The sequence below is a fragment of the Heptranchias perlo genome, chromosome 4 (genome assembly GCF_035084215.1).
Source record: "Heptranchias perlo isolate sHepPer1 chromosome 4, sHepPer1.hap1, whole genome shotgun sequence".
Classification (NCBI taxonomy): Eukaryota; Metazoa; Chordata; class Chondrichthyes; order Hexanchiformes; family Hexanchidae; genus Heptranchias; species Heptranchias perlo.
The window spans coordinates 97995094-98022481 of record NC_090328.1 but is presented as its reverse complement, the minus strand read 5'-3'; the positions used below and the strand labels follow the sequence as shown (position 1 = coordinate 98022481).

The 27388-nt window shown below is 44.2% G+C and overlaps 1 long non-coding RNA gene across 1 annotated transcript in view; it reads right to left on the bottom strand.

Annotated features, from left to right (window-relative positions):
- Positions 1 to 522: 522 nt before the first annotated feature.
- Positions 523 to 27388, bottom strand: part of LOC137321136 (uncharacterized) — a 72867-nt gene continuing 46001 nt past the window's right edge. Inside the window, exon 4 of the long non-coding RNA XR_010962718.1 lies at positions 523 to 1534. This is a non-coding gene — a long non-coding RNA (uncharacterized lncRNA). The remainder of the gene's footprint in view (positions 1535 to 27388) is intronic.

Here is a 27388-nt window from a genome sequence, read left to right as displayed (position 1 = left end):
GCTAGAAAATACGGGCGGCTTAGTGCCGATTCACTGCCCCAACAGGATGTCCCTACTTCCTTCTCCGCCCCAACTGGCTGCTCCTTCCCTGCCTGCTGCCGCCCAGGTCCCCGGCGAATTTCCCTTCTTTCCGCCCCATTTACCACTGCTTGCCAAGGCCTTCAGTGGGCCTTGGTTTCCAATCTTTGGGGTACTCCTTGCCCTTTAAGGCCCCTCGATGGATCTTCTGGTGCTGCAGCGGCGTTCCCGCCCTGAAGAGGGGAATCCCTGCCTAGGTTTTTTTTTAACTGTTTGGGGTTAATTTTAACCTAATCTGCCCGGTGGGAAACTGCCGCAAACATTTTACTTTCTATTGGAGTCAATGGATAGAGAAGCAGAATAGAGGCAATACAAGAATATAAAATGTGTAATACTACGATTACGGTCATGTTTTGTGATTTTTTTTAAAACTATTTTTGCGTCAAAAAAAAGATTTGAGAAAACAAGTCACTTTTATTTGTTTTTAAGCAAAGTGTATCCTCAAGTTTTTTTTTTAAAAAGTCACCTAGATGAAAGGTGGTTAATAAACTGAATGGAAATTGTTTTCTAAACAATGAGCAATGCATCCAGCTTGTCCAGGTATATGGAAAATACCTCATACCCACTGTTTCGAAGTGCCCTTTCATCCCACTCTGTCTGCGAACTAAGGGAGATTAAAAAGAGAGACAGGGAAATGGTAGTCAGGTTTTTGGAAACAGGAAGGCTGCAAGAGCAGTCAGTTTTGTTGGAGAAAGCTTCGAGGGGCTTTACTGAGACAAAGATTAGAAATACTGGAGGAGAGTGGGCAACCAGCTTGTTTAAGTCAAGTAAGACGGCCCACTGATGTGGGCTAGTGTGGCGTGTTCTTTATTTTGTATCATTATGTGAAGATAGTTTGCCCAGATTGAATTAGCTAAGTTTGGTCATGTTCTGTATATTTATCTTACTGTGAAATGAAGTAGCTTAATGATTAATTTTAATGCCCTCGCGAGGTTAGTCAAGGTAAGTGAGGCTGGAGTACAGGCGCACACTCTGAAATAACGCTGGAGCATGACTCAACTCCACCCATGTCCACTCAGGGTAAATGAAGAGATGATTGAGAGACAGTTAAAATGGACAAGAAACCTCACCAGCCCCCCATCCCCCCCAACCCCTACAGCCACACATGTATTTATAAAGGAAATTTGTGCACAACAAGGTCCCACAAACAGTAATGTGATAACGAACAGATGATTTGTTTTAGTGATGTTGGTTGACGGATTTCCGCCCCACTTCCAGCGAAGTTACGGCGGTGCAGTGCGAGCAGCTCTGAAGAAATTCCAGGCCATAGTCTTTTTACACACTGCCTGTGAGAAAAATTCAGATAGGATCTTCTTGTTCTGTTGACACTTTGGTGTGGATACCCACGGTTCAGGTGTTGCCTGTGTGCATAATGCCACACCTTCTTAGCTTCCATCCTCTCCTGTCTTCCATAGCCTCATCATCCTTTTCCTCAAAGCTCAGGAACAATGGAATTCTGAAATGGAAATCCCGTATTTCACTAAAATTAAATTCTCTCTTTTTAATTTGTTCGAAGAATCAAGCAACGACCATTAATTACTGAGATTTTTTAAGATTCTTGGTTTGTGGGCATCACTGGCAAGGGAACCATTTATTGCCCATGCCTCGTTGCCCTGAGAAAGTTTGATACCACTGAATGGCTTGCAAGGCCACTTCAGAGAGCAGTTAAGAGTCAACCATGTTGGTGTAAAACTGGAGTCACATATAGGCCAGACCGAGTAAGGATGACGGGTTTCGTTCCCTAAAGGACATTAGTGAACCAGTTGGGTTTTTACGACAACCCGAGAGCCACTTTTACTGAGACCTGCTTTTTAATCTCCTGATTTTTTAAAACTGAATGCAAATTCCCAAGGTTGGATTTGAACACATGTTCCACTGGATTACCAGCCCAGGCTTCTGAACTGCTACTCCAGTAACATAACTACTAAGCTACACTCGTCTTCTTTATTGACAGTCAATTTCAGACTTTTCAGTCTAACAGAATCGCTGATCTGCACCAGCAATAGCGTCCACTGTGCTTTTCCATCTCTGAGACATCCTACTGGTCCCAACACTGTATTGATGGTGTTGCCTGGGGTTAGAAACCGAGTGGAAACTAAGGGAAAACCTGGGGACCACAAAGACGTGTTTCCCTTTATCTACATGCGGATGGCAGGGCTCTGGATGGCTGGATTCATAGGAATAGGAACATAGGAACAGGAGTAGGCCATTCAGCCCCTCGTGCCTGCTCCGCCATTTGATAAGATCATGGCTGATCTGTGATCTAGCTCCATATACCTGCCTTTGGCCCATATCCCTTAATACCTTTGGTTGCCAAAAAGCTATCTATCTCACATTTAAATTTAGCAATTGAGCTAGTATCAATTGCCGTTTGCGGAAGAGAGTTCCAAACTTCTACCAACCTTTGTGTGTAGAAATGTTTTCTAATCTCACTCCTGAAAGGTCTGGCTCTAATTTTTAGACTGTGCCCCCTACTTCTAGAATCCCCAACCAGCGGAAATAGTTTCTCTCTATCCACCCTATCTGTTCCCCTTAATATTTTATAAACTTCGATCAGATCACCCCTTAACCTTCGAAACTCTAGAGAATACTACCCCAATTTGTGTAATCTCTCCTCGTAACTTAACCCTTGAAGTCCGGGTATCATTCTAGTAAACCTACGCTGCACTCCCTCCAAGGCCAATATGTCCTTCCGAAGGTGCGGTGCCCAGAACTGCTCACAGTACTCCAGGCGCGGTCTAACCAGGGTTTTGTATAGCTGCAGCATAACTTCTGCCCCCTTGTACTCTAGTCCTCTAGATATAAAGGCCAGCATTCCATTAGCCTTATTGATTATTTTCTGCACCTGTTCATGACACTTCAATGATCTATGTACCTGAACCCAAGTCCCTTTGGACATCCACTGTTTTTAACGTTTTACCATTTAGAAAGTACCCTGTTCTATCCTTTTTTGATCCAAAGTGGATGACCTCACATTTGTCTACACTGAATTCCATTTGCCACAGTTTTGCCCATTCACTTAATCTATCAATATCGCTTTGTAATTTTATGTTTTCATCTACACTGCTTACAATGCCACCAATCTATGTGTCGTTGGCAAACTTAGATATGAGACTTTCTATGCCTTCATCTAAGTCATTAATAAATATTGTGAATAATTGAGGCCCCCGAGACAGATGCCTGCGGGACTCCACTAGTCACATCCTGCCAATGTGAGTACCTACCCATTATCCCTACTCTCTGTCGCCTTTCGTTCAGCCAACTTCCTAATCAAGTCCGTACTTTTCCCTCAGTTCCATGGGCTTCTATCTTAGCTAACAGATAGCTAATAGATTTATCCTATGTTGTGGTCATTACCGGAAATTAATGGCAAGTGTTTTTTGGGGCAGGGTCTCCGTCCAATTCCTTTACTATACCGCATCTATATCACCTGAACTGAGGCGGGTTTGCACCAGGAAATTCCAGGCCAAGTTGTGGGAGTGCATGGCAGTGAGGTGCAAGAGATCCACCTCATTAATCCCAATAAATTTGGATTTAGAAAATGGCTTCTAGTCCTCTTCCACTATCCCGCTCCCCTCCAGCATGCCTAGACCATCAAAGAGCTCTCCTGGTCCAAAGCTAGAGAGCTTCTGGTCTTATGATGAGCTAGCTCAGGATTGGTTGCAAACATTTGGATTAGAGAAGCTGGGACTTTTCTCCTTAGAGCAGAGAGGGTTAAGGGGAGATTTAATAGAGGTGTTCAAAATTATGAGGGGTTTTGATAGCGTAAATAAGGAGAAACTTTCCACTGGCAGGAGGGTTGGTAACCAGAGGACACAGATTTAAGATGATTTGCAAAAGAACCAGGGGAGAGATGAGGAGAATTTGTTTTACTCAGCGAGTTGTAATGGTCTGGAATGCAGTGCCTGAAATGTGGTGGAAGCAAATTCAATGGTAACTTTCAAAAGGGAATTGGATGTATACTTGAAAAGGAAAAATTTGCAGGGCTATGGCGGAAAAAGCGGGAGCATGCGACTAATTGGATAGTTCTTTCAAAGAGCTGGCACAGGCACAATGGGCCCAATGGCCACCTTCTGTGCTATATGATTCTATGATAGTGGGATTCTACAGTGCAGCCATGTCCTCAACCTCAAGTATCTCAAGCATCCTATGTAGTTCCAAGTACACACAAATGAAAAGATGTTATATGGCTGGATTGCAAATCATTACCGATCTTTGCACCATCACAAAACTTTTGAGGATCGGTCCCAATTTCCTTAGCTGTTGGTCACCCTAGGCTCTTTTTTGGAACAATGACAAATCAGCATGTCATTCCCTAGATATAGGTATAATCTGCTGATGTATGATGGTGTACTTTGAATCTATAATTGTATATACTTTTTAAAATCGTGCCCATCATGGTGATTATAGTGATGGTGTGAAGTGTTTCATAGTGAAACGGAGCCACAAGGCCACAGGTTTTCTGACTGGAAGCTTCAAATTGGCCGGTGACTGCAGCATGTGGCCTCAGCATCACTGACCAAAATGCTACAGTTACTCGTGTCATTTTTAGCCCAGATTAGTATCCCGAGGAAGATAGAGATGTGAGATTGTAGCCTTTGTGTGAGTTGAAAGGCAGTGCAGATGCAATCGTGGTTACGGGCTGGTTGTTTGCAGGGAAAGAAATGGTCAATGATATTCTGAACCAAACAAAATGGACAGTCAAGACTTCCGAAAAAACAATGTGGCTTCAGGATAAAAACTCTTCCTCATATTGAATCACGTGTTCTGGTTCTCTGACCCTGAATAGTATCGGGTATTGATATTATTTTAAACAGGTTAATGCCTCCGGTGAAGAAAATATTTGCCCAATCATATCCTTAGGACATCCCAAAGCGCTCTTCAAACAGTGTGTTACTTTTTGAAGTGCTGTCACTCTTGTTCTGTAGGCAAACATGGCAGCCAATTTGTGCACAGCAAGATCCCGCAAACAGCAATGACATGAATGACCAGTTAATCTGTTTTCATTGGTGTTGGTTGAAGGACGAATGTTGGCCAGGACACTGGGAGAACTACCATGCTCTTCTATTACAATGTCATGGAATCTTTTACATCTACCTGTACAGCCAGATTGGGCCTTGGTTCAACGTCTCATCCAAAAAGCAATATATCATTCCCTAGCACTGAAGCAGCAGCCCAGATTTCTTGTTTAAGATTAATGGGGTTTGAACCCACGGCCTTTTGACCCAGAGGTAATAATGCTACTGACTGACCCAAGCTGGTAAGTGGTGCTTGCATATTGACATATGAGCATGTCAAGTGTTTGTCTGCTAAGGAGGCTGGCATTAATTCTTGCCTATAAAGTCAACTTGGGGGATTTTCCTCTGCGCTCCCTCCTGATATTGAGTGGGATTACATTGGAGACAGTGGGAAAGTAAAGGAAAGAATGTGGCCAGGACACTGGGGAGAACTCCCCTGCTCTTCTTCGATTAGTTCCGTGGGACTATAGGGCAGATGCACTCAGTTTAATCGGGAAAATTAGTTGGTGAGGCCCACAGCCGCCTCAATTCCCTAACCTCGTGCCAGGTCTTCCGCTGCCCACTACTTCCCTACCCGCTCCAAGCAAATAGCGGCTGGGGGACGGGGCCTGGGTCTCGGCAGTTTTCCATTCTTTATGCTCGTTACTGCTACTTCCCAAAGCTGCCATGGGGATGGGGGCGGTGGACTCCGGGTAGTGCTGGTAACGGCCCTGAGGTGATACATGGAGGAACAGGGCCAGGTAACATGGGAACAGGAGAAGGCATTCAGCCTCTTGAGCCTGTTCCGCCATTCAGTTAGATCATGGCTGATCTATATCTTTATTCCATCTACCTGCCTTGGTTCAGTAACCCTTACCCTTGCCTAACAAAATTCTATCAATCTCGGTTTTGAAATTTTCAATTGACCTCAACAGCTTTTTCGGGGAGAGAGTTCTAGATTTCCCCTACCCTTTGTGTGAAGAAGGGCTTTCTGACATCACCACTGAATGGCCTGGCTTTAACTTTAAGGCTATGCCCCCACCTGGACTCTCCCACCAGAGGAAATAGTTTCTCTCTATCTACTCTATCAACTCCTTTGATCAACTTGAACACCTCAATTAGATCATCCCATAATCTTCAATATTCAAGGGAATACAAGCCAAGTCTATATCCTTCTTAAGGTGCAGTGCCTAGAACTGAATGCAGTACTCCAGATGGGGTATAACCAGAGCTCTGTACAGCTGTAACAAAACTTCCACCCCTTTGTATTCCAGCTCCCTTGAGATAAAGGCCAACATTCCATTAGCCTTTTTAATTATTTTTTGTACCTGTCCACTAGCTTTCTGTACTTGGACCCCTAAATCTCTCTGCTCATCCACAGTTCCTAGCTTCTCGCCATTTAGAAAATACTTTGATCTATCTTCCTTAGGTCTAAAGTGGATGACCTCACGCTTTCCGACACTGAATTCCATCTGCCACAGTTTTGCCCATTCATTTAATCTATCAATGTCCCTTTGCAACTTTCTGCTCCCATCTACTTAATGTCCTCAGCAAACTTAGATTTATGGCTCTCTGTTCCTCTCTATTCCTTTATCCAAGTCATTTATAAATATAGTGAAAAGCTGAGGCCCCAGTACAGATCTCTGGAGAACACCACTAGTCACATCCTGCCGATTTGAGTAGATACCCATTATCCCTACCCTCTGTCTCCTACCTTCAAACCAATTCCCTATCCAAACCAATAGGTTGCCTTCAATTCCACGCCCTCGCATTTTTGGTAACAGTTTCTTATGTGGAACCTTGACAAATGTCTTCTGGAAGTCCATTCACAGCCACCACGTTAGTTACCTCCTCAAAAAATTCAACTAAGTTTGTTAGATGTGACTTACCCTTTTCAAATCCATGCTGGCTCTCTAATAAGCTCCTATGTGTCCAAATGCTCAGTAACTCTGTTCCTAATAACAAATTCAGCCCCCTCTCTCTCCATTCCACTGTACCTATTTAGGCCCCGGTCTCGGCCGGGGGCCATCAGTGGGACATCATTTGTGATCTTTGAGGCACTTCTGCCCTTTTACAGTCCCTTTCTGGGATTCTTCCCCTGAGCACTGGTGGGCTCCTCTTGACAGCAGGAATCCCATAGGGAGGCCACCATGCATACTTAATGAGTCCCAACCCAGGGAAACGGGAGAGGGTTGGGGCAGATTTGGAGGAGCTGACGAAAGTCTCGCACCACCGGAACTCTGCCCCCAAGGAAGAGACTCATAGGAACTCCAACGGGTCAACTCCATTTACCTGCCTCTGCTTGATATCCCTTGATACCTTTACCCAACAAAAATCTATCGAACTCAGACTTGAAAATTTCAATTGACCCAGCATCCACAGCCTTTTGGGGGTGGAGTTCCAGGTTTCCACCAACCTGTATGTGAAAAATGCTTCTTGATTTCACTCCTGAATGGCCTGACTCTAATTTTAAGATTGTGCCCCTTTGTTCTAAATTCTCCCACCAGAGGAAATAGTTCCTCTGTATCTACTCTATCAAATCTTTTTAAAGACCTTGATTAGATCACCCCTCAACCTTCTAACAAGTTTATGCAACCTGCCCTCATAATACATAACCCTTTAAGCCCTAGCATCATTCTGGTGAATCTGCACTGTACCCCCTCCAAGGCCAATATATCCTTCCTGAGGTAAAACAATTTTAAAAACTATTTTGAATGTTTTTTGAATTATTTCTCAGCTATTATTTTAGGGAGCAAACTAGTATAATGGTCATGGGACTGGACTAACAACCTAGAGGTCGTAAATTCAAATTCCACCATGCCAAATTGGGAAATTGAATTAATTAAATCTGGTAATTTGTGGGCAGGCACCAGAATAATTACCATGAAAGCTGCCAGATTGTTGTAAGAAGCCAACTAGTTCATTAATGTCCTTCAGGGAAGGAACCGACCACCCCTAACTGGTCTGGCCTACATGTGAATCCAGTCCCAAACTACATGGTTGACTCTTAATACCCTCAGGGCAACTAGGGATTGGCAATAAATACGGCCTTGCCAGTGTCACCAAAACATAAAAAAATAACTGAAGGATGAGGCCCTTCTCCTAAAATTGGCTGCCAGATGTTGAAATCCTTAAGGCACAAGGTATCAAAAGTATTTTCCATTGCATTAAGAAAGAAAAAATAACTTGTATTTATATTGCATCTTTCATTACCTCAGGACATCCCAAAGTGCTTTACAGCCAATGAAGCACTTTTTGAAGTGTAGTCATTGTTGTAATGTAGGAAACGCGGGAGCCAAATTGCACATAGCAAAATCCCACAAACAGCAAGGAGATAATGACCAGATAATCTGTTTTAGTGATATTGGCTGAGGGATAAATATTGGCCAGCACACAGGGAGAACTCCCCTGCTCTTCTTTGAAATAGTGCCATGGGATCTTTTACATCCACCTGAGAGGGCAGACAGGGCCTCGGTTCAACGTCTCCTCCAAAAGACAGCACCTCCCGGCAGTGCAGCACTCTCTCAGTACTGCACTGTAGTGTCAGCCCAGATTTTGTGCTCAAGTCTCTGCAGTGGAACTTGAACCCATAACATTCTGACTCAGAGGTGAGAGTGCTATCACTGAGCCAAGGCTGACACATTATTTATTAGGGTAAATATTACAAGGGTTACGAAGCCTCATGAAGCAGGTGTAGGGCAAGAATTCGGCATGAATCTCTTATCCCCAAGTCACTGTCTGCTGCGTTTTGCAACACCAGGTATTCAGGAGCAGAAGGAGGCCTCAGTTGAAGCACGCGTGAGCCTGTTAAATGCAATATTTATACAAGTCAGGTCCTACGCTGAATTTCACGACTTCAAGTGAGGCTCTGCCCATATAAGATTATAAGATGGAGACATGATAGTTAAAGAGGAACGGCCTACTGTGGCACAATTCTTAAAGCCAGGTTGTTGGTCTTTTGGTGAATTTTAAAATCTAGTTTTTGTTTTTGACTGTGAGCATTTCTGCAGTGAGCATCTCACATCCGCTGTTTAACTTGTGTATTTCTGCCTTTTCATGATGAGCCATTGTTTTTCCTGGAAATGGTTTTCTGAGGTCTGGCCCATTCTGACTGCTTAGCAAGTTACAGCTAGCAGAGTTGGACAGATGGAAATCCCTTAGTGCTGCAGGAATTGGATGAGAAGGATGAACTCAGGAGGGGACAACATCTTCAGGTCCAGCAACATCTCAGATCATCTGCTGTGGGCTGACTTCAAGGACTGGGACAGCTCTGGTTAGGATCTGGAATGCACTGCCTGAGGTGGTGGTGGAGGCAGATTCAATCATGGCCTCCATGAGGGAACTGGATAAGTACTTGAAAGGAAAAAATTTGCAGGGCTACGGGGATAGGACAGGGCAGTGGGACTAGCTGGATTGCTCTTGCATAGAGCCGGCATGGACTCGATGGGCCGAATGGTCTCCTTCCGTGCTGTAATCTTTCTACGATTCTATGATTCTTCCTGCGTCTATGAAGGTCACAATGGCCTCAAGTTTCAATACAACAGAATCATCACAGACTTCAGCTAATATCTGGTATAAAGCAAATGACTAATGCCACTTTTTCAAAGGGAGACATTTTTATTGCTTTTCCATTAGAAAGGAGACACTAACTAGGAAATAATGGAATGTATTAATAAAGGAAATGTAGTGGACGTTGTGTATATGGGTTTTCTAAAGGCATTTGATAAGGTGTACATAGGAGGCTTGTTGATAAAATGAAGGTACCTGGTATTAAAGGGGGGTGTGATAATATGGATAGGAAGTTAAGGAAAGGAAAGGACTTGCATTTATGCAGCATTTTTCACGACCTCAGGATGTCCTAAAGTGCTTTACAGCCAATTAAGTACTTTTTGAAGTGTAGTCACTGTTGGAGTGTAGGGAAATGCAGTAGCCAAATTGCACTCAGCAAGATCCCACAAACTGCAGTGAGATAAATAAAGAACAGAAAACAGAGTAGCAGTTAATGGATGTTTTTTGAACTGGAGGGATGTAAACAGTGGTCTCCCCCGGGGTCCAGTGTTGGGACCATTGCTCTTCTCAATATATGTGTGATCTGAACTTGGGTATGGGGGGCACAATATCCAAATTTGCAGACAACATAAAAATAGAGAGCAAAGTTAATGGCGAAGAGAATTGTAAGTGACTTCATAGAAATTTATGGCACAGAAGGAGGCCATTTCGCCCATTGTGTCTGAGCCATCCAGCCTAATCCCACTTTCCAGCTCTTGGTCTGTAGCCTTGTAGGTTACGGCACTTCAGCGGTTCAAGAAGGCGGCTCACCACCACCTTCTCAAGAGCAATTAGGGATGGGCAATAAATGCCGGCCTCACCAGCGACGCCCACATCCCATGAATGAATAAAAAAAAGTGCACAGCCAAGTACTTTTTATATGTGATGAGGGTTTCTGCCTCTACCACCCTTTCAGGCAGTGAGTTCCAGACCCCCACCACCCTCTGGGTGAAAAAATTTCTCCTCAATTCCCCTCTAATCCTTCTACCAATTACTTTAAATCTATGCCCCCGGTTATTGACCTCTCTGCTAAGGAAACAGGTCCTTCCTATCCACTCTTTCCAGGCCCCTCATAATTTTATACACCTCAATTAAATCACCCCTCAGCCTCCTCTGTTCCAAAGAAAACAACCCCAGCCCATCGAATCTTTCCCCATAGCTAAAATTCTACAGTCCTTGCAACACCCTTGTAAATTTCCTCTGTATCCTCTCTAGTGCAATCACATCTTTCCTGTAATGTGGTGACCAGAACTGTACACAGTACTCTAGCTGTGGCCTAACAAGTGTTTTATACAGTTCTAGCATAACCTCCCTGCTCTTATATTCTATGCCTCGGCTAATAAAGGAAAGTATCCCATATGCCTTCTTAACCACCTTATCTACCTGTCCTGCTACCTTCAGGGATTAGTGGACATGCACTCCAAGGTTCCTTTGTTCCTTTACACCTCTCAGCAACCTCCCATTTATTGTGTACTCCCTTGCTTTGTTGCCCTCCCTAAAAGCATCACCTCACACTTCTCCGGACTGAATTCAATTTGCCACTTTTCTGCCCACTTGACCAGTCCACTGATATCCTCCTGCGGTCTACAGCTTTCTTCCTCACTATCAAGCACACGGCCAACTTTTATGTCATCTGCAAACTTCTTAATCATGCCCCCTACATTTAAGTCTAAATCATTGATATATACTACAAAAAGCAATGGGCCTAGTACTGAGCCCCTGTGGAACCCCACTGGAAACAGCCTTCCAGTCACAAAAACACCCGTCAATCCTTTGCTTCCTGCCACTGAACCAATTCTGGATCCAAGATGCCACTTTCCCTTGGATCCCATGGGCTTTTACTTTTCTGATCTCTTCAGGAGGACATAGACAAGTTAGTAGATTGGGCAGATAGATGTCGGATTAAATTTAATGCGGAGTAATGTGAGGTGATCCATTTTGTGAGGAAGGATAAGGAGGGAATATATACTAAATGTAAAAGTTTAAAAAGAGTCGAGGAGCAGAGAGACTTAGGGGTTCAGATGCACAAATCGAAGAACTAATGTTAAATCTATACAAATCACTGGTTAGGCCATAGTTAGAATATTGTGTCCAGTTCTGGGTGCCTTACTTTAGGAAGGATGTCAAGACCACGGAGAGGATGTAGAGGAGATTTACTAGAATGGTACCAGGGATGAGGGACTTCAATTAAGTGGGAAGACTAGAGAAGTATTCTAATACCATACTAAAATCGAAATGAAATTAATTTTGAAACATGTGTGTTAAATCGCTGAAGCAGAGTAATATACCAGCCCATGGAGCACATTATTGAATACAGTACAATATTCATTGCCTTTGCTAAGGACGTTGCTACTTTTATAAGGTCAGTTGGTATCACTGACAGCCCCAGGCTGTACTTTTAACACGTAGAAATAAACTCAATATATGTCCAATTGCCATCAAGATACCTTTAAATTCCTTAATGTATTTAATGTTTTATTTAAGTCTGCTGGGATGGGTTATTAGTCTCCCCGCTCTGTCTTTGTGATTTTCTTTTAATTCAGATTGTCATCTCAACTCTGCTATCAAGTGACCTGGAACTTGCTGGCTATCGTTTTGCTTTTCTGCAGAGTCAGGATGACCTTATTCGTGTTTGTTTGTTAACAGATGAAACTCTTAAAATAAGAGCTTTCAATTCAATATCCATGGATACAGTAGTGTAGTGGTTATGTTACTGGACTAGTAATCCACTAGACCATGAAGCCTGGATAATAATCCAGAGAATATGAGTTCAAATCCCACCATGGCAGTTTGAGAATTTGAATTCAGTTTTAAAAAAATTTGGAAATTAAAAACAAAAACTTGTATCAGTAAAAGTGACCATGAAGCTGTTGGATTTTTGTTAAAAACTCAACTGGTTCACTAATGCCCTTTGGGTAAGGAAACCTGCTGTCCTTACCCGGTCTGGCCTAAATGTGATTCTAGTCCCACACCAACGTGGTTGACTGTTAACTGCTCTCTGAGGTGGCCTAGTAAGTCCCTCAGTTGCATCACTACATGGACTTCAGCGGTTCAAGGAGGCCCACAGGGCAACAAGGGATGCGCAATAAATGTCGGCCTTATCACAAGTGCACATTTCCCGAGAGTGAATGAAAAGAAAAATCCAATAAACACCTTGCTGCTGATTAAAGAAAGCAGATCTATAAATGACATAACATCCCTTCTGGATTAGATGATCATCAAAAGAGATTGAAAAGTGCATTGACAAGTATTTGGCTAAGAGGCATGGCATTATCACATTCAGTGTTGAACTGTGTTGGCATAGTCCTGCTTCTGACTGATCAGAAACAGCAATAACAAAGTAATTGCTTCAAAATAGAGCAACAGTGACACAATAAGAAAGAAATTCTGCTGAGTGAAGGAGGTGGTTATTAAATGTCCGTAGGCTCTGCATCGTGCCTGAGTTTAACACTGGCCTCCTGGTCTGGGAGGGTTATAATCCTGTAGAAGTGGCGCCAACAAGAACGTGTGCAGGCATTCCCATTTCCTCAGCCTCACAAGCTCAACAGTCGTACAATTAGACTAAAGGGTGAGAGGGAATAATCAAAATAATGGGGTTGATTTTCCAAGTCCTCATTCACCATCAGCATGTACGGAAAAATCATGGGTGTGATACCTGCGATTTTCCAAAACACTCTGTAGCCAGACGTGGATCTGAAAAATCTGCGGGAGGTGCAGTATTGATACTCGCCAAATCCTAAAGAATAACAGTATCATTTATTACATTTTAATTGCGTGATCGTAGTTTTTGAATAGTGAACAGGTAGAATTTTCTACCACACACTGTTGTTGAAACAGAGTCCATAAATTCTTTTTAAAGGGAATTAGTTACTTCAAAAAGAAGAATACTAAAGGGTATTGGGAGGGAGCGGGAGAGTGGGATTAGACTGGGTGGGATATTAAAGGCTATAGGGAGTGAGCAGGAGAATGGGATTAGACTAGGTGGATTATTAAAAGGTACAGGGAGGGAAGCGGGAGAGTGGGGTTAGACTAGGTGGGATATTAAAGGGTATGGGGAGTGAGCAAGTGAGTGGGATTAGAACAGGTGGGACATTAAAGGGTACAGTTGAGAAAGTGGGATTGGACTAGGCGGGATATTAAAGGGTATGGGGAATGAGCGGGACAGTGTGATTTGACTAGATGGAATATTAAAGGGTATGGGGAGTGAGCAGGAGAGTGGAATTAGACTAGGTGGAATATTAAAGGATACGGGGAGAGAGCAGGAGAGTGGAATTAGACTAGGTGGAATATTAAAGGATACGGGGAGAGAGCAGGAGAGTGGAATTAGACTAGGTGGAATATTAAAGGATACGGGGAGAGAGCAGGAGAGTGGAATTAGACTAGGTGGAATATTAAAGGATACGGGGAGAGAGCAGGAGAGTGGAATTAGACTAGGTGGAATATTAAAGGGTATGGAGAATGAGCAGGACAGTGGGAATAGACTAGGTGGGATATTAAGGGGTATGGGGAGTGAGCAGAAGAGTGGAATTAGATTGGGTGGGATATTAATGGGTAGCATAGGAGCGTATTCAGACAAAAATTGACACTGAGCCACATAAGGAAATATTAGGGCACCTGACGGTCACAGAGGTAGGTTTTAAGGATCATCTTAAAGGAGGAGAGGTGGAAAGGCGGAGGGTTTTAGGGAGGAAATTCCACAATTTAAGGCCTAGACATCTGAAGGCACAGTATAGGCAGAAGATTTCTCTGTTACATTTTGGTTTACTGACTATTCCCAATTATTCAGATCATTTAAACTCAAACGGTCTCGACATCGCTCATCAGCAATCCTTGTGTGCATTGGTCATTTTGCTGAATGTTTAAGGCACGCTAATAGCTCATTCAAACTCCACCAGCTGATCTGTCAAGTCCGTAGATTAAATGGAAATGTCAGCTGTCGCGTACAATGACCTGTGGGTCAGATTGTCACTGTGCAGTGCTCCATAATTCAAGAGGAACTTTGATCGTGGCACGTCACCAAAAACACCACACAGCAGTGAATTCGTGCAGCAGCTGATTGTTCAACATGAACAGTTGGCACACTGAGAAGCAACAGTCCAAAGGCTGCCACCCACACAGAGACAGCACAATCTACACCGCAGTTTTCTGTGTCTGAGATGTGCAACAGCATCCGAGCACAGCGCCGCCTGGGACCTACAACCTGAAGCATTTCATTCAGGTTGTAGTCAGGAGCGGATTCACACACTGGGCCTACAGGGCCCTGCACCCCCCCCCACCACCCCCCGCCCCCCCGGTACCAGGGCTAAAATATGTCACAGGTTCATAAACTTAGGTTGTATTCCCTTGAGTTTAGACAGTTGAGGGGTGATCTAATTGAGGTGTTTACAATGATACAGAGTTGATAGGGTAGATACAGAGAAACTCTGGTGGAAGAATCCAGAAGAAGAGGACATAATGTTAAAATTAGAGCTCGGCTATTTTGGTGGGAAATCATGAAGCATTTTTTCACACAAAGGGTAATGAAAATCTGGAACTCGCTCCCCCAAAAGGCTGTGGATGCTGGGACAATTAGAGCTTTTAATTTCGGTCGATTTTTGACAGGTAAGCGTATCAAGGGATATGGAGCAAAGGCAGTTAAATGGAGTTGAGGTACAGATCAGCCATGATCTAAATGAATGGCGAAGCAGACTTGAGGGGCTGAACAGCCTACTCCTGTTCCTATGTTCCTAATACTAAGCAGTTTCATTTAAGCGTAGTATATTGTGATATGATTTGCTTTATTATTAATGCAGTGTGTAAACATTCTATGGGCCAATTCTTCACACATATTACCACAAGTTTGTGTTTTAATGGATCGGGGAGGGGGGGGTTGTGAAGGGGTCCCAAATGTTCTTGGTGCCCAGAGCTACAAGAATTCTTAATCTGACTCTGGTTGTATGTTTAGCCACTGAAGACACGACATTTTCCAGGTAATGAGAAAATCGGAAGGCTACACTTTCACCAAAAGATAAAAGATCCTTTAGGATACATAGTTAAGCCTTAACTTACAACACAGTTCCAGTGATGGATGGCTAAACCAGTTGTGTACCAGACATACTCAAGTCTGCACCCCTTGGACTTGATGGAGCAAAGATGGGGGCCATATCAGAGGGATCAGGAGATGAAACCTTCATGAATTGTTCAGACATTATTTGATGCCATGTTCCGAGTTCAAGACTGAGGTACAAGTCAGAAGGTTCAGGTCTCATTCCAGGACTTGAGCACATAATCCAGGCTGACATGCCAGTGCAGCACTGAGGGAGTGCTGGCACAGTCAGAGGTTTGGCAAATTGGCTGCCATGTTTGTCTACAAAACAACAGTGACTACACTTCAAAAGTACTTCATTTGCTGTGAAGCACTTTGGCGTCCTGAGGATGTGCAAGGTGCTATATAAATGGAAGTTTGGCAGCCAATTTGAGCACACCAAGGTCCCACAAACAGCAATGAGATAAATGACCAGATAACCTATTTAAGTATTGTTGGTTGAGGGAGGAACGTTGGCCAGGGCACCGGGAGAACTCCCCAGTGCCATGGGATCTTTTACATCCAACAGGGTAAGGGGGCCTCGGTTTAACATCTCATCCGAAAGATGGCACCTCTGACTGTGCAGCACTGTCAGCCTGGATTATGTGCTCAAGGGATCTTTTACGTCCATCTGAGAGGGAAGATGGGGCCTCGGTTTAATGTCTCATCCAAAATAGCACTTTTTGTGATCTAGTCAGATCCAATGAGGGATGGCTAAACCAGTTGTGTACCAGGTACACTCAAGTCTGCACCCCTTGGACTTGAGGGAGCAAAGATGGGGGCCATATCAGGGGGATCGATCGGGTGGGAGAGAGCAAAGGTTTTGCTGGGGACAAGGGCATTAAAAGTGGTAAGCAGATTGATGGCTGCAGAAGTATTGTGGTGAATGGAGAGCCAAAGGCTACGCAGTTGGGAATTAGAAAGTGCAGTTGTAAATAATTTTGGGGAAAGTTTTTTTCCAGGGAGATACAGAGAGGACGTGGGGTTGGAAGGGGATATGGGTAGTGAGGGATACAAGGAAGTGGTTGGAGATGGCCTTGTCTGTGATAGAAACCATGGGAGTAGAGAGCCCACGTGAGATGGCAAGGTCGAAGGGATGGCTGTGAGTGTGGGTGGGAGAGTTTTATGGAGGGAGAGGTTAAGGGAGGACAGTGAAGTCAGAGGAGAGAGCACAATGGGAGCTGAGATGAAGGTTGAAATCACTGAGGATGAAGAGTTGCTCAATGTAGAGGCTGAGAAAGGAAAGGAGTGAGGCTATCTCAGTGAGAAACTTGGGGTGGGTTTGTAAGGGGGGTAGTAGACAATGATGATTTTAAAGGAGAGGTGAGATGGGTGGAACAAGGAAAGGTGTTTGAAGGAGGAGTAGGGGGAGAGACTAAGGTGTGATATTGTGCTAAGGGTCACATAGCCACTGTGGCAGTTTGGGCAGAGTGGGTGATGGGAAGTATAGCCAAGTGGGGAGGCTTCAGTAAGGGGCAAGGTGCCTCCAGACGTCATGCTAAACCTTTATAAATCACTGGTTAGACCTCAGCTGGAGTATTGTGTCCAATCTTGGACACTGCACTTTAGAAAGAATGTCAAGGCCTTAGAGTGGGTGCAGAGGAGATTTACTAGAATAGTACCAGGGATGAGGCGTTTCAGTTATCTGGGGATACTGGAGAAGCTGGGATTGTTCTCCTTAGAGCAGAGAAGGTGAAAGGGAGATTTAATAGGTGTACAAAATTGTGAGGAGTTTTGAAAGAGTAGATAGGGAGAAACTGTTTTCACTGGGACTAATTGGTAGCTCTTTCAGAGAGCCGACATGGGCACGATGGGCCAAATGGCCTCCATCTATGCTGTATCATTTTATGATTCAATGTGAGCCATTCCATGTGGATGATTGCAATGACATCAGTCAAAGTCATGATGTCAGTGCAATCATCCACAATAAGGTTGTAGATGGCGTGGCCTTGTTTGTGAGTGAACAGACATTCGGGAGGGAAATGCAGAGAAGGACAGTGCTTGTTGATCCGCTGACTGAGTCCAAGGGGACTTAGGTGCATGGAGTGACTGGGATGAGAAGGAGGTTGGTGAGTATAGGCCCAGCAGGCATGCTAAGTGGGAGGGTCGGAGAGAGAGGAGGATGGGCCAGTTGGGGTTGCTGCTCATTTGGAGGCAGCGACAGATGCCTTGATGGACCCTTTAGAGAATGCCGGGAGAGGAACAGGGGTAGCAATGGGCTTATCCAGGAGTGAGTCAAACCTGGGTTGGCAGAGGAGTGGTAATCATTTGGGGATTGGGGGAAGCAAAGTACCCAAGAGGGGAGAAAGGAAAGGTGGCATGACAGGGTGACAGGAAGGGGAGGAGACAAGAGAGAAGGGGCCATGAGAAAAAAAAAGGTAGATAGAAGTAATGGGCTTGGGGCCGGAGCGGCAGACAAAATGTGCACACAGCAGAGGTTGGAAGAGACGTGTCCTGGTGGTAAATAGATGATCTTCCCCCTTACTCCAGGTGCCTGGTATCAGATGCATCAAAGATTGTTACACTCAGTACCTTAAGGGTACAATATTTGATTAACCAACTGTCAGCCCAAAGGGGCAAACCTCAGTGGGATCAACCACCTCACCAAATACTGAAACACTCCACAACACAAGTGAATCATCAATAGAGCAGGGTGGCAGGAGTTCCTATAGTTTGTCAATGAGAAGAAGATAAATTAACACACACTGCCGAAATTTCACGCACGACCACGTCTAGCAAAGCTCATTCAGCATTTTCAGGGGCGTTTGCCTGATGATGTTAAAGCAACATTGTTTGAAGAATTTTTTTTGAAACGGGCAGAAATAGCCAAGGGGGAGAATAGGATAGTCGCTAATTCTAATTCTTTGTAACATTTGGTTTCTAAAACAGGAAATGATAGTGAAATTCAAATTTAAAAACAATGGCCTGGAAATTCCTGGGTCCATTCCACTGGCTCCAATGTCAGATTCCATGGGCTGGGTCATTTGCATAGTTGGGACGGGACCACTGGAGCCTGCAAGGGCACATCAGAGTCGGTCACCCCAGCTCCAGCTCACCCACCCTTGCAAGGTGGAGTGGCGTCCTCTGCCGAAGCAAATAAAAAAATGTCTTCTTTTTAAACTCTTGGGCTCCCACTGGAGTCACTCCGACTGGAGAACATGACGGATCACCTCCAGATCGAGTACCTTACTTTAGTGAAGGTTTTGGGGCTTTAGAAGGCTTCAAAGGGACTCGTGCCAGGCGTAAAGGTAGGAATTTCTCAAAGTCCAGGGAACTCCTCCCTAGCACACCCCCTTGACATGGGGGGGGGGGGGGGGAGGAGGGTGGCTGGAAGATCCACCCACGACCTCCCACATTGTAATTTAAATGCCCAACCCAAGCAAGGCTCTGCTGGGATCTGGCCCATAATTCTGCCCGCCCCCCTGAGAATCCCTACGTGGTCAGTTTTCGGTAAAATATTAAGATGCCTATGTGGCAAAGAAGCAGAATGCAAAATGGTTAGAAAGGGTTAATTAGTTAGTAACTGAGATTGGTACAGGTGGCCTGGCCTCCTGCTGGGCCATATGTTTGCGTAGTCAGCAGGTTTGCATGGTCTTAGCAATGTAGAGTCTTTGATGTGATTCAAGGACTGGTCTGAATGTCTCCATGTTTATGGCAGATCAATATAGGTAACGAGCTTAGCCAAAGTTGAAAGACATTCCAGGTTGGGAGATAAGGAACAGAAGGAACAGGGAAGAACATTCCAAGTTGGAAGGTGAGGAAGTATCCCCTTTGATGTCTAACAGCAACATGGTCAGCACATGATTATTTATGATTGTCCGGAAATAATGTAACCTCGCATGGCAACCTGTGCCCGGCTTATGATTGGTGTTGACCCTCTTTAAGTATGTTCCAACCCTATTGATTTGTATAAAAACGTGTGGATTTCTGTATGTTTTTGTTCTTGCTCTGCCAGCATAGAGGGACTCTATCAGGAGTCCAAATCAATGCTGCAGACTAAGAACCCTGCTATTAAAGTTGTGATGAACTTTAAAATGTATTCGACTTCAGTTTTTACTGAACCAGACTGAGGGGAAAGAATCTGGATCGTCATTTGGTGGCCCGTACGGGGATCTTAACGGTCGTTCACCGAGAGTTCGCGGAGTAAGAGGCGGGTTATCTCAGACACGGAGGAAGGAAATGGCGCCCCGATGTAAGTAGTCTTAATTTACTACGTCGGTTTTCCTCCAATCCGTCAGTCTGACGACGAATCGTCCAATCGCTAACACTCGTGTGGCGTCCTTACAAGATTCAGGTCAGTCTGGCGAATACACAGAAATAGCAGGAAGAGGTCAGTGGTTAATATCACTGAGGGTCAGCTCCGGCTGAGGGTCAGCGTACGTACTGAGGGAATAACTTGTAAGCGGTAGGTCAGTGGTTAATATCACTGAGGGTAGTCAGGGTTTAAGTTCCTGGTGATTGGATATAAACAGGAACTATTGATAAAACTTAGATGCCGCCAAAAAGGCTCAGGAATTAATTTGGAAAAATAACAGAGGTACCACAGCCAAAGAACTAATTGCTTTATGGAGACAGTACTGTAAAAAAAAATGGATAGAATTAAGTGACTAGACAAATGTTTAAAAGACAGAGACCCGAAAAAGAAAGGTTGTGTTGTTTAAGTGTACTGTCCCTTTAAAAAGCCTGTCTTTGATCAGTGTTTTTTTTGTCGGTGTTGTGGGCCACGCCCCCTTCTTACTGTGTCTTACGTGTTTTCTTCCTTTGTGTAATGTATCTGTCTTGTCGTGTGTTTAATTCTGATACTGCTGAATTAAAATTGGAGTTATTGAGGTTAAGTGACCTATTAAATTCTGGTTCTTATAAAGTGTGGGCATGTTAAATTCCAGACATGGGATCTTCAAAAAATTGGCATTTTGAATGTTTATTTTGTGATTGGCTGTGGTTTAAAAAGAGGTTAAAAATTAACGGGATAGATTAAAAAGACTATCAGGATCATTGTGATAGGAAAAGTCGGAAAGCTGGAACAGCTCGGAGCGTTGATTATAATCACATCCACTAAAAGTATGTGAAAAAATAGTGTGCAAAAATATAGTATAAAGCAATCCACAAATGTGAGAAGTAAAAAAATCAGTCAAACCTGTGTGAAGAGAAATTTTGAAGGTGGGAACTTAATCTCAAAAGGGAGAAGGATCAAGTTACTCCAACCACAAGAGCAAGTTAATATTAACCCCTTCCATCCCAAGAAGCCAGACTGTCATGCCAAGAGCAGTTCAAACAGATAGAAATGACCCAGTCGGTTGAGAACTGTCTGAGGCTTGCCCAGAACACAGGTGAACATGAGGTAACAATTGGTATAGGTTATATTAGTAAAATTGTCCCAATCACTCGGAAATGCCAAAGGCTACAATTGACTGAGATATAAGTTTTCACGCTACAGTGAAAAATTGATAAGAAAGGAATGTAAAACAAATCATATGAAAAGGAAGCATAGGTTAGACAATTGGAAGTCCATTACTTGAGCTATGTACTGACACAGGGTACTAAACGCCTATCAGTTTTACCCTGCCACAGTATGATAAGGAAGTTTTGACAAGTTCTGGGGCTATTCAATTTTATTTGAAATTAATAGTAGAATACAAGATCTGACCAAAGAGGGGAGACCTTCCCTGACAAATTATATAACTCGCATTGAGACTGCTAAGAAAACTCAACATTTAGATCAACACCTCCTAACTCAAGTGTTAAAACAAAGAGCCACATGGAATGGAGGTGGACATCGTAAAAAGAGATAGGCAAATATGGAGACGTAAAGATCTGTGATAAGTGATATAGCAACTGCCTTTGCCTCAGTTGTTAACACCATTGATTTGGCAACATTAGATCAAAAGGTCAGAGATTTAGGGTCTCGCATTAAAGATATATTAAAAGATAAATGAAAATACAGATAAGGAATTGTCTGAGGATCAAATGCTGACCATATATTTGCAAAGGATAGCTACAGTGCTAGAAACACATGCCCAAACCATTAATAAATTAATAAAAGAGGAATATAACGTATCTTAGCAGGCGGCTGCTAATGATATCTGATAATGTGGTTACATCTTGAAAACACAGAGATTAGGACTTGGAGTTAGAAATTCCAGTCTGCAGCCCTGCGTACATCTGTATGTGGGAGAGACCGTGTTTATTTCAGACAGGCTGCGTGCTTCAGAGAGAGAGAGACTAGGCAATTTCTCTCTCCTGTTTTGTTTTCTGAATTTGTTTCGGGTAAAGGGATTATTCCTTTGGATAAATAAATAATAAATGAAGATTTGACAAATTAATCACTTGGGCTCTCAAGAAGAGCCGCAATGGATTTTCTGTGTTTCTTTTAAAACAGGTGACCCTGGCTTTTTTTTGGACCACGTGAGTGTTGATGGTGCAGGATTACCAAGAGTAGTTACAAAGTTACGGTGCAACCTTTGCTGGAGAAATTTGGTGCAGGAAACGATCCAGTGGTGTTAAAGATTTAAGACTTTAGCTGCAGACATCAGCGGATACCAAATGTCACAGCGTGGTGATATCAACCTGATTCTCTTCTTTTGAAAACATTTTGATTTGTTTTGTTTTAACCTATTTGTTGTCTTCCGAGACAGAATGCTCGAGGTGGGGAGATATGGGAATTTCTCTAAAGTCATTGAATTGGGCATGATAAAAAATCAATCTGGCATAAATATACAATCTAGTGGAAGTCAGGAAAGTGTAGTTGAGAATAGTAAATTGATAGCTTTCTCGTGGAGATATTTGTGTCCTTGCCTATAATGAATAATGAGAAAACTACACTCAATAGCCTGGCCACTACCCTGACATCGGGACCATGCAGGGGGAGATAAGCACTCTAGACACCCCTGATCTTTTTGATAAGATAACCTGAAAACCTAAGAATGGCTACAGTGGACATAAAAGATACAAATGTATGTTGCCATCATCTGAAACGGAGATCAGGATGAAGAACATGATTACAAAGGCCTATGGCCTGGTGAGCTATTGCAACCACTCTTTAAACAAACCAGTTGCTTTTACAGGACTGAATCCTACAGGACATATGATGTGTGCCATGGAGAATGTTTGGAAATACCATGAGGAAGAAGAGACTGGCCAGCAGAAAGTTAATATCCAAGAACACTAAGCTCATTCCTATGAGATGCTGCTAGTATGCGGAGATACATGAAGAAGATACATTGAAGAATGAGTCTCAGACAGGCTCAGTTACTTGACAACAGCACAACAGGAAAATGGTTAATATGGTTCAGGCGAGTGAGAAATCCTTTTAAACAAGGCACTGACACATGGTCCATAGAGAAACCAACTAATTAATGAAACAGTCAGGAAACACTGGTATCAATCAAAAGGACTTTTTAAAAAATTTTTTTTTATTCGTTCACGGGATGTGGGCGTCGCTGGCAAGGCCGGCATTTATTGCCCATCCCTAATTGCCCTTGAGAAGGTGGTGGTGAGCCGCCTTCTTGAACCGCTGCAGTCCGTGTGGTGACGGTTCTCCCACAGTGCTGTTAGGAAGGGAGTTCCAGGATTTTGACCCAGCGACAATGAAGGAACGGCGATATATTTCCAAGTCGGGATGGTGTGTGACTTGGAGGGGAACGTGCAGGTGGTGTTGTTCCCATGCGCCTGCTGCCCTTGTCCTTCTAGGTGGTAGAGGTCGCGGGTTTGGGAGGTGCTGTCGAAGAAGCCTTGGCGAGTTGCTGCAGTGCATCCTGTGGATGGTGCACACTGCAGCCACAGTGCGCCGGTGGTGAAGGGAGTGAATGTTTAGGGTGGTGGATGGGGTGCCAATCAAGCGGGCTGCTTTATCTTGGATGGTGTCGAGCTTCTTGAGTGTTGTTGGAGCTGCACTCATCCAGGCAAGTGGAGAGTATTCCATCACACTCCTGACTTGTGCCTTGTAGATGGTGGAAAGGCTTTGGGGAGTCAGGAGGTGAGTCACTCGCCGCAGAATACCCAACCTCTGACCTGCTCTCGTAGCCACAGTATTTATATGGCTGGTCCAGTTAAGTTTCTGGTCAATGGTGACCCCCAGGATGTTGATGGTGGGGGATTCGGCGATGGTAATGCCATTGAATGTCAAGGGGAGGTGGTTAGACTCTCTCTTGTTGGAGATGGTCATTGCCTGGCACTTATCTGGCGCGAATGTTACTTGCCACTTATCAGCCCAAGCCTGGATGTTGTCCAGGTCTTGCTGCATGCAGGCTCGGACTGCTTCATTATCTGAGGGGTTGCGAATGGAACTGAACACTGTGCAGTCATCAGCGAACATCCCCATTTCTGACCTTATGATGGAGGGAAGGTCATTGATGAAGCATCTGAAGATGGTTGGGCCTAGGACACTGCCCTGAGGAACTCCTGCAGCAATGCCCTGGGGCTGAGATGATTGGCCTCCAACAACCACTACCATCTTCCTTTGTGCTAGGTATGACTCTAGCCACTGGAGAGTTTTCCCCCTGATTCCCATTGACTTCAATTTTACTGGGGCTCCTTGGTGCCACACTCGGTCAAATGCTGCCTTGATGTCAAGGGCAGTCACTCTCACCTCACCTCTGGAATTCAGCTCTTTTGTCCATGTTTGGACCAAGGCTGTAATGAGGTCTGGAGCCGAGTGGTCCTGGCGGAACCCAAACTGAGCATCGGTGAGCAGGTTATTGGTGAGTAAGTGCCGCTTGATAGCACTGTCGACGACACCTTCCATCACTTTGCTGATGATTGAGAGTAGACTGATGGGGCGGTAATTGGCCGGATTGGATTTGTCCTGCTTTTTGTGGACAGGACATACCTGGGCAATTTTCCACATTGTCGGGTGGATGCCAGTGTTGTAGCTGTACTGGAACAGCTTGGCTAGAGGCGCAGCTAGTTCTGGAGCACAAGTCTTCAGCACTACAGCTGGGATGTTGTCAGGGCCCATAGCCTTTGCTGTATCCAGTGCACTCAGCCGTTTCTTGATATCACGTGGAGTGAATCGAATTGGCTGAAGACTGGCTTCCGTGATGGTGGGGATATCGGGAGGAGGCTGAGATGGATTATCCACTCGGCACTTCTGGCTGAAGATGGTTGCAAACGCTTCAGCCTTGTCTTTTGCACTCACGTGCTGGACTCCGCCATCATTGAGAATGGGGATGTTTGCAGAGCCTCCTCCTCCCGTTAGTTGTTTAATTGTCCACCACCATTCACGACTGCAGAGCTTTGATCTGATCCGTTGGTTGTGGAATCGCTTAGCTCTGTCTATAGCATGTTGCTTCCGCTGTTTAGCATGCATGTAGTCCTGAGTTGTAGCTTCACCAGGTTGGCACCTCATTTTTAGGTACGCCTGGTGCTGCTCCTGGCATGCTCTTCTACACTCCTCATTGAACCAGGGTTGATCCCCTGGCTTGTTGGTAATGGTAGAGTGAGGAATATGCTGGGCCATGAGGTTACAGATTGTGCTGGAATACAATTCTGCTGCTGCTGATGGCCCACAGCGCCTCATGGATGCCCAGTTTTGAGCTGCTAGATCTGTTCTGAATCTATCCCATTTAGCACGGTGGTAGTGCCACACAACACGTTGGATGGTGTCCTCAGTGCGAAGACGGGATTTCATCTCCACGAGGACTGTGCGGTGGTCACTCCTACCAATACTGTCATGGACAGATGCATTTGCGACAGGTAGATTGGTGAGGACGAGGTCAAGTAAGTTTTTCCCTCGTGTTGGTTCGCTCACCACCTGCCGCAGGCCCAGTCTAGCAGCTATGTCCTTCAGGACTCGGCCAGCTCGGTCAGTAGTGGTGCTACCGAGCCACTCTTGGTGATGGACATTGAAGTCCCCCACCCAGAGTACATTTTGTGCCCTTGCTACCCTCAGTGCTTCCTCCAAGTGGTGTTCAACATGGAGGAGGACTGATTCATCAGCTGAGGGAGGACTGAAATTAAAGTAAAGAGGGACACAGTAATTTGGATTTCCAAAATTCAGGCTTAGGTTCCCATCAGTTAACAATAAAATTGGGAGAAACAATATTTAGAAGATATCCGCACGATGGATACAAAATTACAAGATTATGAGGGGCCCAGATAAAGTAGACAGGAAGTACCTGTTTCCCCTAGCAGAGGGTTCAAGAACTAGAGGACGTAGATTTAAGCTGATTGGCTGGAACAAAATTAAAGGGATATGTTACTAGACATGCTGTCACTGTGTGTCCACATAGTGTTGGACGCAGCCTAGAAGCACAGTGTGGGTTTAATACACGTACCAATCCGGATATTAACTGTACCATGGAGGCCCTAGAGGCGGATCTAAAACCCACTTAAGTGGTATATGCCGGAGAGGGCGAATACTGTTACAACTAATTTGAAAATGTTTAAATATGCCAATCTAACTTGTGATATTTTAAGTCCAGAATTCTACTCCATTTCTGAAGTCCTGGTTCGGATTGGACCCGAGGAACTGGTAGAGATACACCGGCATAACCTCACCACCGTACACGTTTCTGAGAATGTCAGAAAGGACTTAAAAGAATATCAGGACACATTTGGGTATCTGACACCCCTGTTGCCTAAATACTTGAAAGCATTGCGAATGGAGATACGCCTCTCCCAGAAGGTTTATTATAACCTACAACAGGACAATAACAACATTAAGCATGACATTGACCAAATTAAAGTCACCACCTGGTGAAATGACCTCTGGAATTTGGGACTGAATATACAGATCCATCCTTGGATTAGATTAATTTCATATGTATTAGTCGTAGTGCAGTTTGTTGTAATGTGCTTCTTGATTTTCATTGCATGTAATAAATGTAAGCAGAGGATGAAGGGTTTGGCAAAGATAGTAAAACAGAGCCTGGGTGAGAATGTCCCCATTGTCTCTGTGGTTTCAACTAAGAACACATCTTAATGGTACCAGGAGTAGCACCCGCTGGGGTAAGGTGCATGTAAAAGGGAAGACAATTATAGTTTGATAGGATTATCAGATGCTCTGCCTCTCTTCCACCCGGACTGGTGGCCAACACGAAGGGAACCTGGTTAAGATGAGGTACAGCATCTAACGGGATATTGTAAGGAGAATTTGGATTAAGGGATATAATGGGGAGGGCACCAATTCACAGGTGTAAAATGGTCTGAAAGGTACCATTCAGTCTAGTTAGGCTGGAAACAAAATATAAAGCACCATAGGATATTTGACTATGTTAGCCTTTTCAACCTAACATGAATAGGTTTAGCTGACCAAGGACATTTGCAGCTTACTTGAGAGATGTTTAGAAGGAGTCTGTTCCTGAGAACAGATAAGAGTACAAAGGCGTATTGATGAAACATGTCTGTGTTCTATTGGGACTTCTCTAGTTCAAGGGCTAGTCATATTCATTGTTATAACTCTTATAGTTTATTGCTTACTTAAATGTTGCTGCACTGCAGAACCTGCAGAACCAGTGAGCACCGTAATAATTGGTTATCATGAAATGATAAAAGGGGGGAATGAGAATCCCTACGTGGTCAGTTTTCGGTAAAATATTAAGATGCCTATGTGGCAAAGAAGCAGAATGCAAAATGGTTAGAAAGGGTTAATTAGTTAGTAACTGAGATTGGTACAGGTGGCCTGGCCTCCTGCTGGGCCATATGTTTGCGTAGTCAGCAGGTTTGCATGGTCTTAGCAATGTAGAGTCTTTGATGTGATTCA